At 45.2% G+C, this 14,127-nt stretch overlaps 1 long non-coding RNA gene across 1 annotated transcript in view; it reads left to right on the plus strand.

Annotated features, from left to right (window-relative positions):
• The first annotated feature begins 2,200 nt into the window (after positions 1 to 2,200).
• LOC128343620 (uncharacterized) overlaps positions 2,201 to 14,127 on the plus strand; it is a 51,578-nt gene continuing 39,651 nt past the window's right edge. The window contains exon 1 of the long non-coding RNA XR_008315617.1: positions 2,201 to 2,360. This is a non-coding gene — a long non-coding RNA (uncharacterized LOC128343620). The remainder of the gene's footprint in view (positions 2,361 to 14,127) is intronic.

Below are 14,127 nucleotides of genomic sequence, written 5' to 3' on the forward strand. Positions count from 1 at the left end.
GACTCAATGTACGGCAGCTGTGAAAACGGCCAATTCCATGCTACGGATCATTAGGAAGGGGACTGAAAATAAAACGGCTAATATTATAATGCCCTTATACTGCATCTGGTCACCACATCTAAAAAAGGACATTGTAGAACTGGAAAAGGTGCAGACGAGGGCAACCAAGATGATCAGGGGCCTAGAGGACCTTTCTTATGAGGCAAGACTACAACACCTGGGGCTTTTTAGTTTAGGAAAAAGTTGACTGCGGGGAGACATGATAGAGGTCTATAAAATCATGCATGGTGTGGAGAAAGTGGATAGAGAGAAATTCTTCTCCCTCTCACATCTTCTTCTCCTCCCTCCCTAGAACCAGGAAAATCTAGGACCAACAAATGGAAGTACTTTTTCACACAATGCAAAATCAACTTGTGGAATTCTCTGCCACAAGATGTGGTGACAGCCAACAACCTGGTTGGCTTTAAGAGGGGTTTGGATAACTTCATGGAGGAGAGGTGTATCAATGGCTACTAGTTGGAGGACTATAGGCCACCTCCAGCATCAGAGGCAAGATGCCTCTGAATACCAGTTGCAGAGGAGTAACAGCAGGAGAGAGGGCATGCCCTCAACTCCTGCCTGCAGACTCTCAGTGACATCTGGTGGGCCACTGTGCGAAACAGGATGCTGGACTAGATGGGCCTTGGGCCTGATCCAGCAGGGCTGTTCTTATGTTCAGTGAAAGAGTGAAGGGCATGATAGCTTGAGGGGAAGCTTTGTGGTGCCCCCCTTCCCTTGATGCCCTAAGCACATGCTTGTTTTGCCTTATGGTTAATCCAGGGCTGCACTTGACACAAGATTGGGGTAGACCTGGGTTTAAAGAAGTGAATCTCCTGTCCTCTCATTTGACCCTCCACAGGCAAACCTTTCCCATCACTTTATCTCATGCCAAGAAAAGCTTCACTATCTATTTTTCTGCACGCCTAGCTTCTTCTGCTGGTGAAAACACAGGAACGAGTTAAAACAATATTGGCAACCCTAATGCTTGACTCCTGAGAGTTTCTAGAAATTTCAGAGCTGGTATTAGGATTTTCTAGAACTGTTGGCTTAAGAATGCCCCATTGGTTCCTGTGATGCTCCTACATACTTTAAATCTGTTTATTCTCACTTCAAGGATCCCTGCCTGAGACCCTGCTCAAGCACTGTTGCACATCGGCTCTTCTCTGGCTGTAGTATTTTAGTGTGGAAATGAGCGGTATTGATTTCTGAACCAGGGTCTGTCAAGCTCAAACTAGGTATTTCATCACGCATTTTGGAAGGATTATTTTCATTGAGAAAATTGTGCAGCGGAGTGGGGAGGAAAGGGTAATCCCCCTGTGCCCCACTGCTGTTGCCTCACTGGACACTAGCCCCTACCCTATCTGGTGGTGGCAGCACATTACTCTACTCACTTCCTTCTGCTCCATCCACCTCCTTCTGCAGGGAGGAGAAAGAGCAGCTGCCAGCAGCAAAGGGAAGCTGGGGCGGGTGGGACAGGCATTCATGAGACTGGAGGATGATTGCTGCTCTGCATGCCACAAGTGAGATGAGAGGGTGGAAAGATGGGTTGGGGGCAGGCAGATCTGTGTACAGTGTGTTCCGCACATTGTGGGGGGAGGGGGCAGTTCACTGTGCCACCTCAGACTTTGGGGGAGGGGGCATGGACCAGGCCTTGAATTGAGGGTAATATTTTAATGGAGGGTGGAGGGGTGGCATTTGGTGCTCCACTTGAGACAGCAAGTTGTGATGGGCTGATGCTGGTGGTCTTCATCTGGTCAATCCACCCCGGGTAGTAGCTGCTATTAACTTTTCAAAACCCACAGGAAATCCTGGACACAGATCTCCTCATCACATCTACTTTTGCCCTTTGGAAACGGGCCATGAGCGTTCATTCTCCTTCCTGCTTTTTAACCTCTTCTGAGCCTTAAGAATGTTCACAAGGATACTATTCTCAATCTCACAATGGATTTGGGTGCTCTTAATTATGAAATAGCTGCAGCTCAATGGTAAATAATAAGGACCATTGAAACACATGGGCTTCTTAGCATAGGATCAAAACCCCCAACTGATCATTTCCTTGTGTTAATTATACAAAGCTCAAACCTGGTGACAAATCATAGAGGAAGCAACTACAGCTTTGTTTTTTCTGTAGGTGGCGCTGTTCCTTCTCGCATAGCGCTAGGTAGAGCGGATAGAAGAAACCTAGCGGGGGGACGTGCTCTGTCATATATTCTCAGATGGGAGTTTGAGAATCAGCAGATTGCAGGAGGATCCTTGTGGCCTGGGCGCCTGATGCCAGCAGTGGAATGGTGTGCAGCTCAAAGGGATACAGGAGAGACCAGGTAAGAAGATGATAAGATCAACTTGTGAGTCCCCAGAGGAAAACAGAGCCATTGTTAGGACACTAAGGGCTTGAGACTCACTCTGCTATCCTAATGCCTCATGAGAGATGGCTGTGAGATTATTTTCTGGAAGAGGATTCTGAGAGCCTTGGGATCAGAAAGAGGAGCAAAATGACCAGTCTCGCTTTCTCTGTCATCTATCCTTCTCTTTAATGCCTTTGGCTAATTTCCAGAGCATATCCTCGTAACTGATTAGTTGGTACATTAATATATGTGTTTTTTTCTGGGTTATTTTTATACAGCCTTGAAAAACTCTTAGCATTGTTTCAGAGTCCTATTGTTCTGATTAGAGTAAGTAGTCAGAAGTAAATAAACTAAACTAGAGTAAGTAGGCAAAGCCACAGAGGCCATATGCTGATGGTGACCAAAAGACCTGACCTTCATTAGAGCACCACTATGCCATGCTTCAGAGGCGTAGCTAGGGGAGAGGGGGCCTGTGTTCACCCCTCTCTCTGGCGGCCCCTTGGAGTGAGGGAGATAATGAAGCAAATGGGGGGGGTGGAGCTGTGGGCATCCTCAGGAGCTGGGGAGCCTTGGTTCTTTGAATCCATCCGTTCAATTATAGCTACACCCCTGCCATGTTTAATGGATATGAGGGAATGTTTGTTTTCTCCTTTGCAGGTGTGAAATAAAATGTAGATACTTGAGAAGGGCAGAGGAAGGCATGCAAAGAGGATTTTTAAAAAGCTGAACTGAACAAGAATAGCAGTGCTGAAATAGACTTCCTGACAATCAACAAAGCATCCCCTTCCCTGATAGCATTGCATATTTTACACAACACTCCCACAAGTTCCAATCCAGGATCAACAGTGCAATATTCCATTCCCCGGCCCGCATATCATGTATGAGGGGTGACAGCCCTGTTGCCGTTCGGTCGTCATATTCATAACTGTTGAATGTCTGAACACATTATTTATATTTAAAAAGCTGAGAGGCTGGGCACGCTTCAAGCGAAACATTCTGCTTTAGTTTCATTCTGTAAATGGCTGGAACAATTTGGATTGAGGAGCTCTAGGACATTAGAAGGAATCTTGTATCCATGAAGTCTGTGATTGCCAGTTGCCATAGAGGCTAGTGTGGTATGGTGGGTGACGTGTGAAAAACTGAAACCTCCAGTCGCCCATAAAGTATACTCATTGGCTTTTGGCATGGCAAATTACTCTCGCCACCTAACCTTAATTTAAGGAAATGCTTCCTCCCATATAAACCCCACTTCCATGTGCTGAGGTCACCAGCTAAGGTTCCACTTGAGGTGCCATGACTCAATCAGGCATAAGAAGATGTCTCTTTTTGGTGACAGCCTCAGCACCCTCATTTCAGAAAGAGGCCCACCAAGCAGTCTCTGGCTAAAATGTTTTTATTTCAGAAGGCATTAAGATGCCTTAGTTCAGTGTTCTTCCTTGCAAAGCCCAGGAGCCAGTACCTGCTCCTATCAACCTTAAGTGCAGCAAAGCTTCGTCCAAAGCTCTACACAGGCACAAAACTCCACACAGGCACCACACAGAGGCAACTGTTCCCGTCATGCAGTGCTGTACTTTGCCCAGAGGTGGTGGGGCTCCTTTAAGGAAAACAGAGCCCTTTTAAGCTCCAACACTACTGGGAAATGTAGTCCTTCCCAGTGCTTTCTCCATATGCCTTCCAAGATGGCACTGGAGCTTGACACAGGGCTGTGTTTCTTTTAAAGGCCCCTCTCTTGACACTGGGAAAAGTGCAGCACTGCATGGACATGAATGGCTCCAAGGGGCAGCGGGTGCTCCCCCCAAAAAAGTATTTCCCATTCCCCCATGCACCAGACTGGAACTTTACAGCAAAGTCATAGTATATTTAGGTCCTATACCTTGAATTTATTATTTTTAAGGCCTCCATTCTTGCTTTTAAAAAGCCTTATTCACTCCTCTGCCCCAGAGCAAGCAGCAGAAGCCAGTACAGCCAGTTGGACAGGGGATTCCTCCAGCCTCCCAGGTGCCAGGCCAAACCCTTAACTTCCTTCCTGTCCATGAACTGGACTGAGTGAGACCATGTATGCCAGGGGTGTAGCAGGGTGATCTCTCCTGCACATTTCAGCTAGCCTGGTACTGACCTCTCTTCCCACCCCAGTCTTTCCTGCCACATGGTCTTTTGGAGAGGAAGAGAAAACTAGCCTGGAAAGCAGGCTAGAAGGTTTGGCCTAATCCAAAAAGACAGTGAGCCCTTTCTCACAATCAGTGAGAAGGGCTTGGTGGGGAGGGCAGCAGAAGCATGCCTTCCCCACAGATAATCTGGCTTTTGGGGCTGGGAACCCAGGCAGTCGGCTGTTTCCCCCAGCAGCGCGAGGGTTGGGACGCATTGTCCTGGCCTCCAGAACTCCCACAGTCAACTCCCAGCATTGTGGGGAACCCCGGGGAACCCCCTGGTGCTGGCCAGGAGCCTGCTCCTGTGTCGGCGCTGTGCAGCGCCAACACACAAGCACGTAGCCTGAGTTAAGGGCACCCTCTCCCTAAGTGATTTTTCTGCCACCAGGAGCCACATCTCCCAGCAGTTCTCATGCACAGACAAGCAGGGGCATAACTACTATTAGGCAAGGGGAGGCGGCTGCCTGGGGGGCCCCACGCCTCGAGGGGGCCCCCAGAGGCAAGTCACATGACTATATATTGTGAAGTGTGTGTGTGTATCAGCGAGGGGCCCATTTTAAAATTTTGTCTCTGGGCCCACTCCAGCCTTGTTACGCCCCTGCAGACAAGACCAGGCTTGGCTGCCTTAGCCTGCTCTTTGCTGCGCATGAGAACAGCCTCAGTATTTTCTAAGAGGAATCTGGTCCATTTTCTGAATATGTCAAGCAAGGTTAATTAATAAGGTAAATAAACTAACAGCATTAATGATCCCTCTAAATATCGAATGTATAGCAAAATCTTCACTCCCGTAATGTTCTTTGTCACCTCTTGGTTTCCCCAAACTAGCTGATCAAGAGTTGCCCCTGTGCATGGAGGTCAACGCGATGGGAAATGGCTCTCACACCAATGCTCTTTGCCAAATGCTTGAAAAATAGTGAAGAGCATTGCCTTAGTTTATTGCTGTAGAAATGTCACTCTGATCTTCTAATATGACTGACTGTCAGATGAGGTTATCAGTTTCACATGGCTCAGTACATGGCAGATGAAAATACAGGCACTGGAGTATCTGACTCATTTTCACACAAAGGACCATGGCCTGAGGCTCCATTCTCCTTACACACCATTCTGTTGCTGAAGGTTCTCCATGACCTGTTCTATGCAATATACATTTGCTTTGCATTAGTGTGTTTATGTTGGTAAACAGACCATAATGCCTTCTGTATTTTATTTTATTTTAAAATAAGGATGTTTACTGGGATGTTTAACCTCCAGATGGATCTAACTGTTCTTAAGGTGCCGCTGTGCTACACCAACCCCTTCAGGAACATTTACGATTTAGGTAGTGGGCAGAAGGAAAACAGTAGCCCTGAAACTCCATTCTCTGCTCTCCACACATACAGTGTTTGTCTGAAGCAGGCCTGCACAGCAAATGGCCCACGGGCTGGATCCTGCCTATGAGCACATTTTGGCTGGCCTGCTGCCTTTCTTGCTACTGTCACCACCTCCCCACCACACCATCTCGCTGAGGCCAAGAAAAACTCCCCATCCTGCCTGCCTGCCCAGCAGGAGCTTGCTCAGCCGGGGAGTGAGTGAGCCAATCCTGCTGCTACTGTGGCAAAGGTGCTTCGGATGCCGCCTCCAAAGAGGTGTCTCCCCATCCTGCTTACCCAGCAGGGGAACAAGTGGGCCATCCTTTTGCCAACACTGGCAGAAGGAAGGAAAGGCCAAATGGCAGGTTCCTCCTTCCACCTGGCCCGCTTCACTGGAACTTCCTACCAATGAAGGACATGCATGAACGTCCTTCATTGGTAGCCAGTTCCATTGAAGCGGACCGGGTGGAAGGAGGAAGCTGCCATTTGGCCTTTCCTCCCTTTTGCCAGCAGCAGCAGCGGCAGCAGTTGGCTGGCCCATTCACTCCCTGCCTGAGCAAGGTCCTGCCAGGCAGGCGGGCGGGAGTGATGAGGCAGTGGAGTGAGCGTGGCGAGAGGGTCTGGGAGAGCCCAGTATGTAGCCCCAGGCAATCCCACTGCCCAGGGAGACTGCCAGGAGGATGGTGGCTGAGGGGCAGCAGGGTCACCAATGCTGCCAGGGAGTGGGGAGAACACAGGCCCACCCTTCCCTAGCTATTAAACATGTAAATTAAAAATATATTTTTTAAAAAATGTATTTTATCCAGGGGCGTAACTACTATTAGGCAAGGGGAGGTGGCTGCCTGGGGGCCCCCATGCCTCGAGGGCCCCCCCCCCCGAGGCAAGTCACATGACTATATATTGTGAAGTGTGTGTGTGTGTGTGTGTGTGTGTGTGTGTGTGTGTGTGAGCGAGGGGCCCATTTTAAAATTTTGTCTCTGGGCCCACTCCAGCCTTGTTACGCTCCTGATTTTATCTAAATTAATTAGTTATCTTAATTAAATTAAGGCATGCTTTATTTTTATTTTTTTATTTTAAAATTGACCTCAGCTCTCACACGCCAAGTGACAGTTGGCTTTGGCCCACCGGGGCATTTGAACTGTGCACCCCTGGTCTGAAGGGATGGACATCACATTCCACGTCCCAGGGAGGTTCTCTCCTCATGTACAGCACTTGTCTCTTCAGACAACTGCTATGTGGAGAGCAGGAGTTTCAGCCCATGTCAGTGCCAGGTCAGGGCTTCCCAGCGTTCCCTCAGGGACTTTGTACACAAGTACAGTGTCTTCACTTTCTGTAACACCTGAACAGAGCTAGTGCAAGCTACTAGCCCTTTCATACAGTTACGATCTGAGCATACCCATACTTACCCAAATACAAGTCAACTCTGAAATTAAGACAAGCCCCTTAAAAATATAAGTTAAATAGAGGTTATACCTATACATACTCAAAAGGAAGAGGACTCTGAATCTAAGATGACCCCCTGATTTCTGACACCAAAGACCTTGGAAAAAACCCTAGTCTTGGATTCAGGTCATTATAGTACATACGAAGAGAAGGGGTATCATACCTGCTGTCGCTGTTCTCACCCTCCATTCATTCAGTCCCATTGGGAACAGAGACTTCTCTCTCCACATGACTGGGGTCCCTGCTTTTTGAAGGGCCCTCAGTGGCAGGAGAGAGAAAGGAACACAACTTCATGAATGTTGGGAGTGAATGGTCCTTCCCCTGTTTCACCCTGCCTCCATCTTCCTCTCCTTCCTCTGTTGTCTCTTGTGTGCCATTTTCTAGATTGTAAACTCCTTGGGACAGGGACTGGTGGTCTTCTCATTATTCATAGAGCACTATGTAAGTGGACGGTATGGTGTGTGTGTGTGTGTGTGTGTGTGTGTGTGTGTGTTTTAGTGCATGTGTGCATTAACAACATTAATAAGAGCATCATCAACATATCTCCAAATAGCAAAATAGGGAATGGGATGTTCCAGGAACAGGAATCAGAAAAGAGGTACTATTGGAGCACATGCTCTTTTATCTATTCACAGTTCTATGTTGATTTTATTGTTGTTTATATAATGTTCAAGCTGCCTCAAGAATTCCTTTGATGCCAAATGGCAGTAGGGGAGAAGAACCCCAATAAATTTATTTTAAAAGTCTTCCTCATAGGTTTCTTGTGAGGAGAAAATGAGAACTGTAAAACGTTTTGTATATCGCCAAATACTACCAGAATAATGTGATACTGTATTTGTACACCAGCCCAAACTCACATCTTTGGGCGGTTTGCAGCAAATATTGAGGTCATGATAACTTCATCGAGAAAATATTTTTGATAAGAATTTCTCCTTGTCGGAAAGAGTTTGGTTAACACTACGTAAGACTTGAAGCACTATATAATACTTTAGGACACAAGAGGAAAGCTTGTGAAAAAACAATGTTTATTCTGTTTGCTTACCCTGTTGCCTGCGAATATGTGTTGCCTCTCTTTGTGAAAACATGCTGTATCGAAACATGGTGTAGCCTCCAGTCAAAAACCACCTCTACTTAGCAGAGGGATCCATATGGCAAGAAAATCATCCCTGTGTGCCTGATCTCTAATCTGCCTTGAACAAGGTGCTTTTGACTAGTCCACTGTGGATATGAGTCTGCGTCACAGAATTCGCTGGCTTTTTGTCTTATGATGGCTAGTAGCACGTCTGCCTCATACAGGGGAAATGTGAGATGGTTGCAAAGCAGGCTGAATTTTGTGAACAGAAAGCACCATCCAAGAGCAAACTCTTATTAAATCACCTGAACAGATTTATCATGTGCTGGGTTTATTTACTTCTTGTCAAGGGTACAAGATGTACGTAAGGCTGTGAATTGAGTGAACCACAGTAGACCATAGATTTTAGAAAGTGTTCCCTAAAGACTCCTCTAGAGTGCTTGAAAGAGATAGATCCTGCATGGGCGTAAGCAAAAGTTGAATGGGTTATACAGCTAGGTCTGCAAAATGGAAGCCAAAGCTGAAAAGGAACCCCGCAATTGTTAGACTATATTCAGGACAGCTAGAAAAAAATTAAAAGAGTTCGAAGAGCCTTGCATGGGTTCACACACCCCAGTTCTTAAAGTGCTTTAAAAAGTTAAGCAGGAGCTTTTCCAAATGGCAGGGGGATGCAGCTTGGCTACACTTAGGCTGGCGGGGAGTTAATATGAGGGAACCATTTACAGTGATGTCAGGACGTGACAGAAGGCGCCATTCATACAGCCCATTGTTACAAACAATCTCAAAACCCATCTGTTTAGAGCAGGCCTGCTCAACTTTGGCCTCCCCAGCTATTCTTGGACTACAACTCCCATAATCCCCAGCCACAGTGGCCAATAGCCTGGGATTATAGGAGTTGTAGGCCAACATCTGAAGGAGGGCCAAAGTTGAGCAGCCCTGGTTTAGAGAGACTTTTAAAATCTTTTAATTATAAATTGGAGTTTTTATTTCATTTTATCTTTACTAGTTTTTATTTTCAATTGGGTTTGTTCTAATTGATTTTATTCTGTGCTGTGTTTTATATGTTGTTTTAAATTTCCCCTACTAGCTGAGCAAAGAGGCACCTAAAAGTGATGATTCTCTTTCTTTATCAGGGGGAGAGCAACTGGCCCTATCTATCCCCAGCACAGCATCCTTCCAGTGGCTGTTGCTGGTGTCTAACTTATGTTTCTTTTTTAGATTGTAAGCCCCTTGGGGATAGGGAACCATTTTATTTGTTTGTTTATATCTGTGTAAACCATTTTAGGAACTTTTGTTGAAAAGCGGTATATGAATATTTGTCGAATTCATATTCATTTTACTGTTGTGAACTGCCCCAAGCAGTATTGTACTGGAGGGGTGGGTTATAAATATTTTAAATAAGTAAATAAATAAATGGCATTATTCAGCTTTGCTCCTGACATTTCACAGTTACTGCACATTATATGTGTCTCTAAAAAGTAGCACTTAGCAGTGCTCGAAATGGCTTTACTTTAGGTACCTCCTGCTGCAGTAAAGCCCAGCCTGAGACTGCTTCCAGACTTTATTTTACACTTTTAACAGGGGCATGATAGGCAAACAGGCAACAGGTAAAGCATATTTTTGTCAGCATGCTAGCCTAACCAAGTGTATCTGGAAGTAAGTCTTACTTTCTGATAAGTGTACTTAGGATTGCAATTGGGGCGTTTCTTATGTAGCAGTAAAAACATCAAAGTCTCTCTCACGCTGTTTGTGCCTTCTCTGGATACTGTTGGTAGCGGGGATAGAATGCAGAAGAGAAATCAAAGGTATATTCTGGCCAATGTAGGGTTTAAATAGGGATCCATTTAAGGACTACACCGTTCCCAGGCACCAGCTCACGTGGTGTATGGAAATTATTGCACGGGAGGAGGCAATGGCAAACCTCTCCTGTATCCTACCAAAGAAAACCACAGGGCTCTGTGGGCGCCAGGAGTCAAAATCGGCTTGACGGCACACTTTACTTACATGGATGTGACCAAGAGGAGGAGTCGGCAACCAAGGCAGGAGCAGGCTTTTCCCTCTTCCTCCTCCTGGTTATGTCAGTCCATTGCCTGCCTGAGCCAGACAGATGCAACCAGGAAGAGGAGGAAACAAGCAAAGTGGGGCATCTGCCCCCTCCCATGGAGCAGAGAGCAGCCTGCCTCCTGAATTTGTGGGCCAACACATATTGCCAAAGAAAAATAGTCAAAGCTGGTTTAAGCAAAAGCAGTTTAAACCGCATGTGTGGAAATGACCTTGGAACATGATACTGATGTGGTTGGGGCTCGTTCCTGGGTCCGCTTAACCAATTAGTCAGACACAAGGATTGGGAATTATTAATTGAGGCTTTATTGCTCTGCAGACAGCAATAGGTAATCAACAGGCTCATGCTATCAAACCGATTACAGTTTGGTTACAGGTGCACCTTACATTTATACAAACAATCTAAATAGTGCTGACACCCTAGACACAGTATGGTGGTCCAAGTATCTAGTACGCATGCGAATGATTCATTGTTCATCTGGTGATTACTCCTTATTTGGTTAGATCCTGTTTTCTTAACTGTGTCAGCGAGAAACAGTGAGCACCTTGACTATGTTGACGCGTTTCGTAGATACAATTTTGCCACAGTAAAGGCAGTGATGTAAATTATGTCCCTGAGCTGGGCTGGGGTTAGAAATGGGGTTTCTAAGTAAAATGGAGTTGCTTTGGTTTTCTAAACACATCAGTACTACTAAACTTAGCCTTCTATATGCTCCACTATGCAGTTAGCAAGTCCAGACTGTATATATCTATTCTACATGTTACTGGTGAACTTGCTCCAGGTTATTTTAGTTCTGGTTCACCTAATCCAAAATCATGAGTAAGCAAGTAATGAACTGCAACATCCAACATTTTTGGAAGCTTTCCAACTCCTTAAAAGAGTCCAGCAAAATTTACATCATGAGTCTAGATTTTTGCATATTCATTATGCACACACTTGTGCAACTGTACAAATTAGAATGCAAGGAGAGAAAGAAAGATAACACAAAAAATGAATGAAGAAAACAAAAAATGAACAGTAAGAAGTTATTGACAGTAAATATAGTTTGTAAAACAAAACAAAACCCTCTTTTGTTTCTGTCATGTTTAGAAGTCCAGTTCATGTTTTTGTTGTAGTTGCAACTGGGTAGTGTATGAGGATAATCTGGGCCAGATTTTGCAGAGAATCCAGAGGAGAAGAAGGCCTCTGTAGGCTGGATTGTGTGAGTCCACATAAAAACTGTTTTTTCAGATTGTTCTTGTATTGTCTTCAGCAGTGGCATAGAGAGGGGAGAATGGGCCTGTGTGTTCATGGACTGAACATGGGCAAACTCCCCCATTCACAGTGGTGCCCGCCTGGTGGTGTGCTCATAGCCACACAGTAGCATGTGCATGCTCATGTGTGTGTACCCCACTCACCCAGGCTGCCTTGCCACACCACTCTTGCCACCTGCCCACTCACCAGGGCTCCCAGGCCCATCCATGGCTTTTTACACAGGCTCTTATAGGAGTGTTGTTTTTGTTGCAGCTGCTCTGTATTTTATGGTCCTGCTGTGTATGTTTTTAAACTTTTAATTGAAGTCATATTTTCATATTGCAATTTAATATTTTGTGTAACTGTTTTAAACTCTTATATTAAATTTTTATACCTCCTTTCATTAACACAATCTCAGAGTGGTTTACAAAACGTTAACGATAAATAAGTGATGTTGTTGCCCAGTCACTCAGTTTGGAGATATCCTTTTGGAGTTCCTCACAATCTGTTTGGTTTAGTGTCATCTGCAAATTTGGCCACTTGGTTGCTTACTCCAACTTCTACATCATTTATGAACAAGTTAAAGAGCACTGGTCCCAGTATAGTTCCCTGGAGGACCTCACTTTTTACTTCCCTCCATTGTAAAAACTATCAACATTCCAAGACTTCTATTCCTCCTGTCCTTATAGACCATTTCCACTCCTCCCTTGAATCTATTCTTCCCCCATTTCAGTTTTTAGTTTCTGCTATCTTGCAGAGGGTCTCCCACAACATTTAGGTTCTCTGTCTTTTACAGCTAGGAAGGCCTTTTGCAGTGGTCACGGCTTGATCTTTTCATACTGTTATTGAAGAGACAGCTTCTAGGTCATAGACAACTCTGCCACCTGGGAGATGACCCTGAAATTTAATTTCCAGTTTAATTACAAGATGCGGTGGCAATGTCTGGCTGAATGGTGAGATCTAATTTACTGAATCTGGCTAACATAGACAAAACACAGCTGAGCTACATATCATTGTAGCAAATACAGGGTGAGAAGAAAATTAATCTGCCACAAGTTAGTGCGGGAACGAGCCAGATTTATAGTTCTCCTTTCCATGTAGTTTGGGACAAACAGAGAGTGCTCAACTAGAGGCAGGAGATGGTGACAACGAAGTGAATCTGATATTCAGAATCCCTATCAGAATCTGTCAGTACACAGACAGGTCCACTTCATGTGCACCCAAGCAGCATGGGAATTGATTCTCCATGGTGTTTCCCCACACAATTATATTATGTGTGAATACCAGAACCACATGAGCAGGACTAATCACATGGGGGTCTGCCCATTGCCCTCCCTCCTGGATGGGTAATCATCTGGAGGAAAGACCCAAAAGATTTGTCCCCTCCTATGTGTTTCTGTAAATATACTACAATCATGTGGGACCACACTGGGAAGAATTTTATCCCCGGTCAGATTTGTCCTTTAGTGCCAGCCTAGCTATATTTGGGGGGTAATAATACCTGTGCTGCTGCTGTTGATATAAGCTCCAAACCAATACTTCCCTTTCCTTAGAAAACCTAACCAGGGCACTTTCCAGACTAGACCCTACAACAGGGTCAGGACGAATCTCGGAAGTGTGCCTCCACACTTCCTGTGTTGTGATACCGCAGTACCTATGTGGACAGCAGGGTGCTGTTCACATTTCAAATGCCTTGTTGCGAATTTATTTGCTGCATTATAGAGCAAGGACGTTGTATATCCGGCATGAACAAGTTTCTATCTTTTCGGGTTGTTAGTTGCTGCGAGACTGCTCCCCCTGCTGTTATGGCCCAAATGCAACTTGCCCAAATGGAGGCATTTTGCTGCTAATGAGCAGCTAGTCTGGAAAGTGCCCTGTTGTTTCTGGAATAAGAATTAGAAGAACTCATGTAAGCGCTGTAGGAACTGACTTAAGTAGGTCAAAGGGAACTTTGTGTGGGGAAAGTTCACTACATTTTGAATTTGCATGAATTTTTATTTCAGCAGCATTAGCCATTCATTGTCTAGACCAAAGACATGTTGATTTATTCTCATGTATGCAAATCCAGCTATCCATTTCCTAGCATGGTGGATGAGTAAGTTTTTTAAAAGATAGAACAGAAGACTTACCAGCCAGAAAATACCGGTCCAGGCCCATAGTAACATGACCATTATATGTAAGGAGTTAAATATAGGAACCTTCTATTATGGGCTAGAGTTAGACTCCATCCTTGGGTTTTTCCTTCTGGCTTCTTTCAGTTTCTTGATCAGTGATCTTCACTTTCTTTCAAGGTTCAGTTTGGCAAACAAACAAACAACAAAAAAAACACCCCTTCAATGTGGGAGCCATTTCCCACTGTGTGGACCTCAGTTCTGGGAGCTTTCCCAGACAGCAGGCTTTACTGTGAGGCTTTCCTGTGAGTTTGAATTTGCCCCCC

This window comes from Hemicordylus capensis, chromosome 2 (genome assembly GCF_027244095.1).
Source record: "Hemicordylus capensis ecotype Gifberg chromosome 2, rHemCap1.1.pri, whole genome shotgun sequence".
Classification (NCBI taxonomy): Eukaryota; Metazoa; Chordata; class Lepidosauria; order Squamata; family Cordylidae; genus Hemicordylus; species Hemicordylus capensis.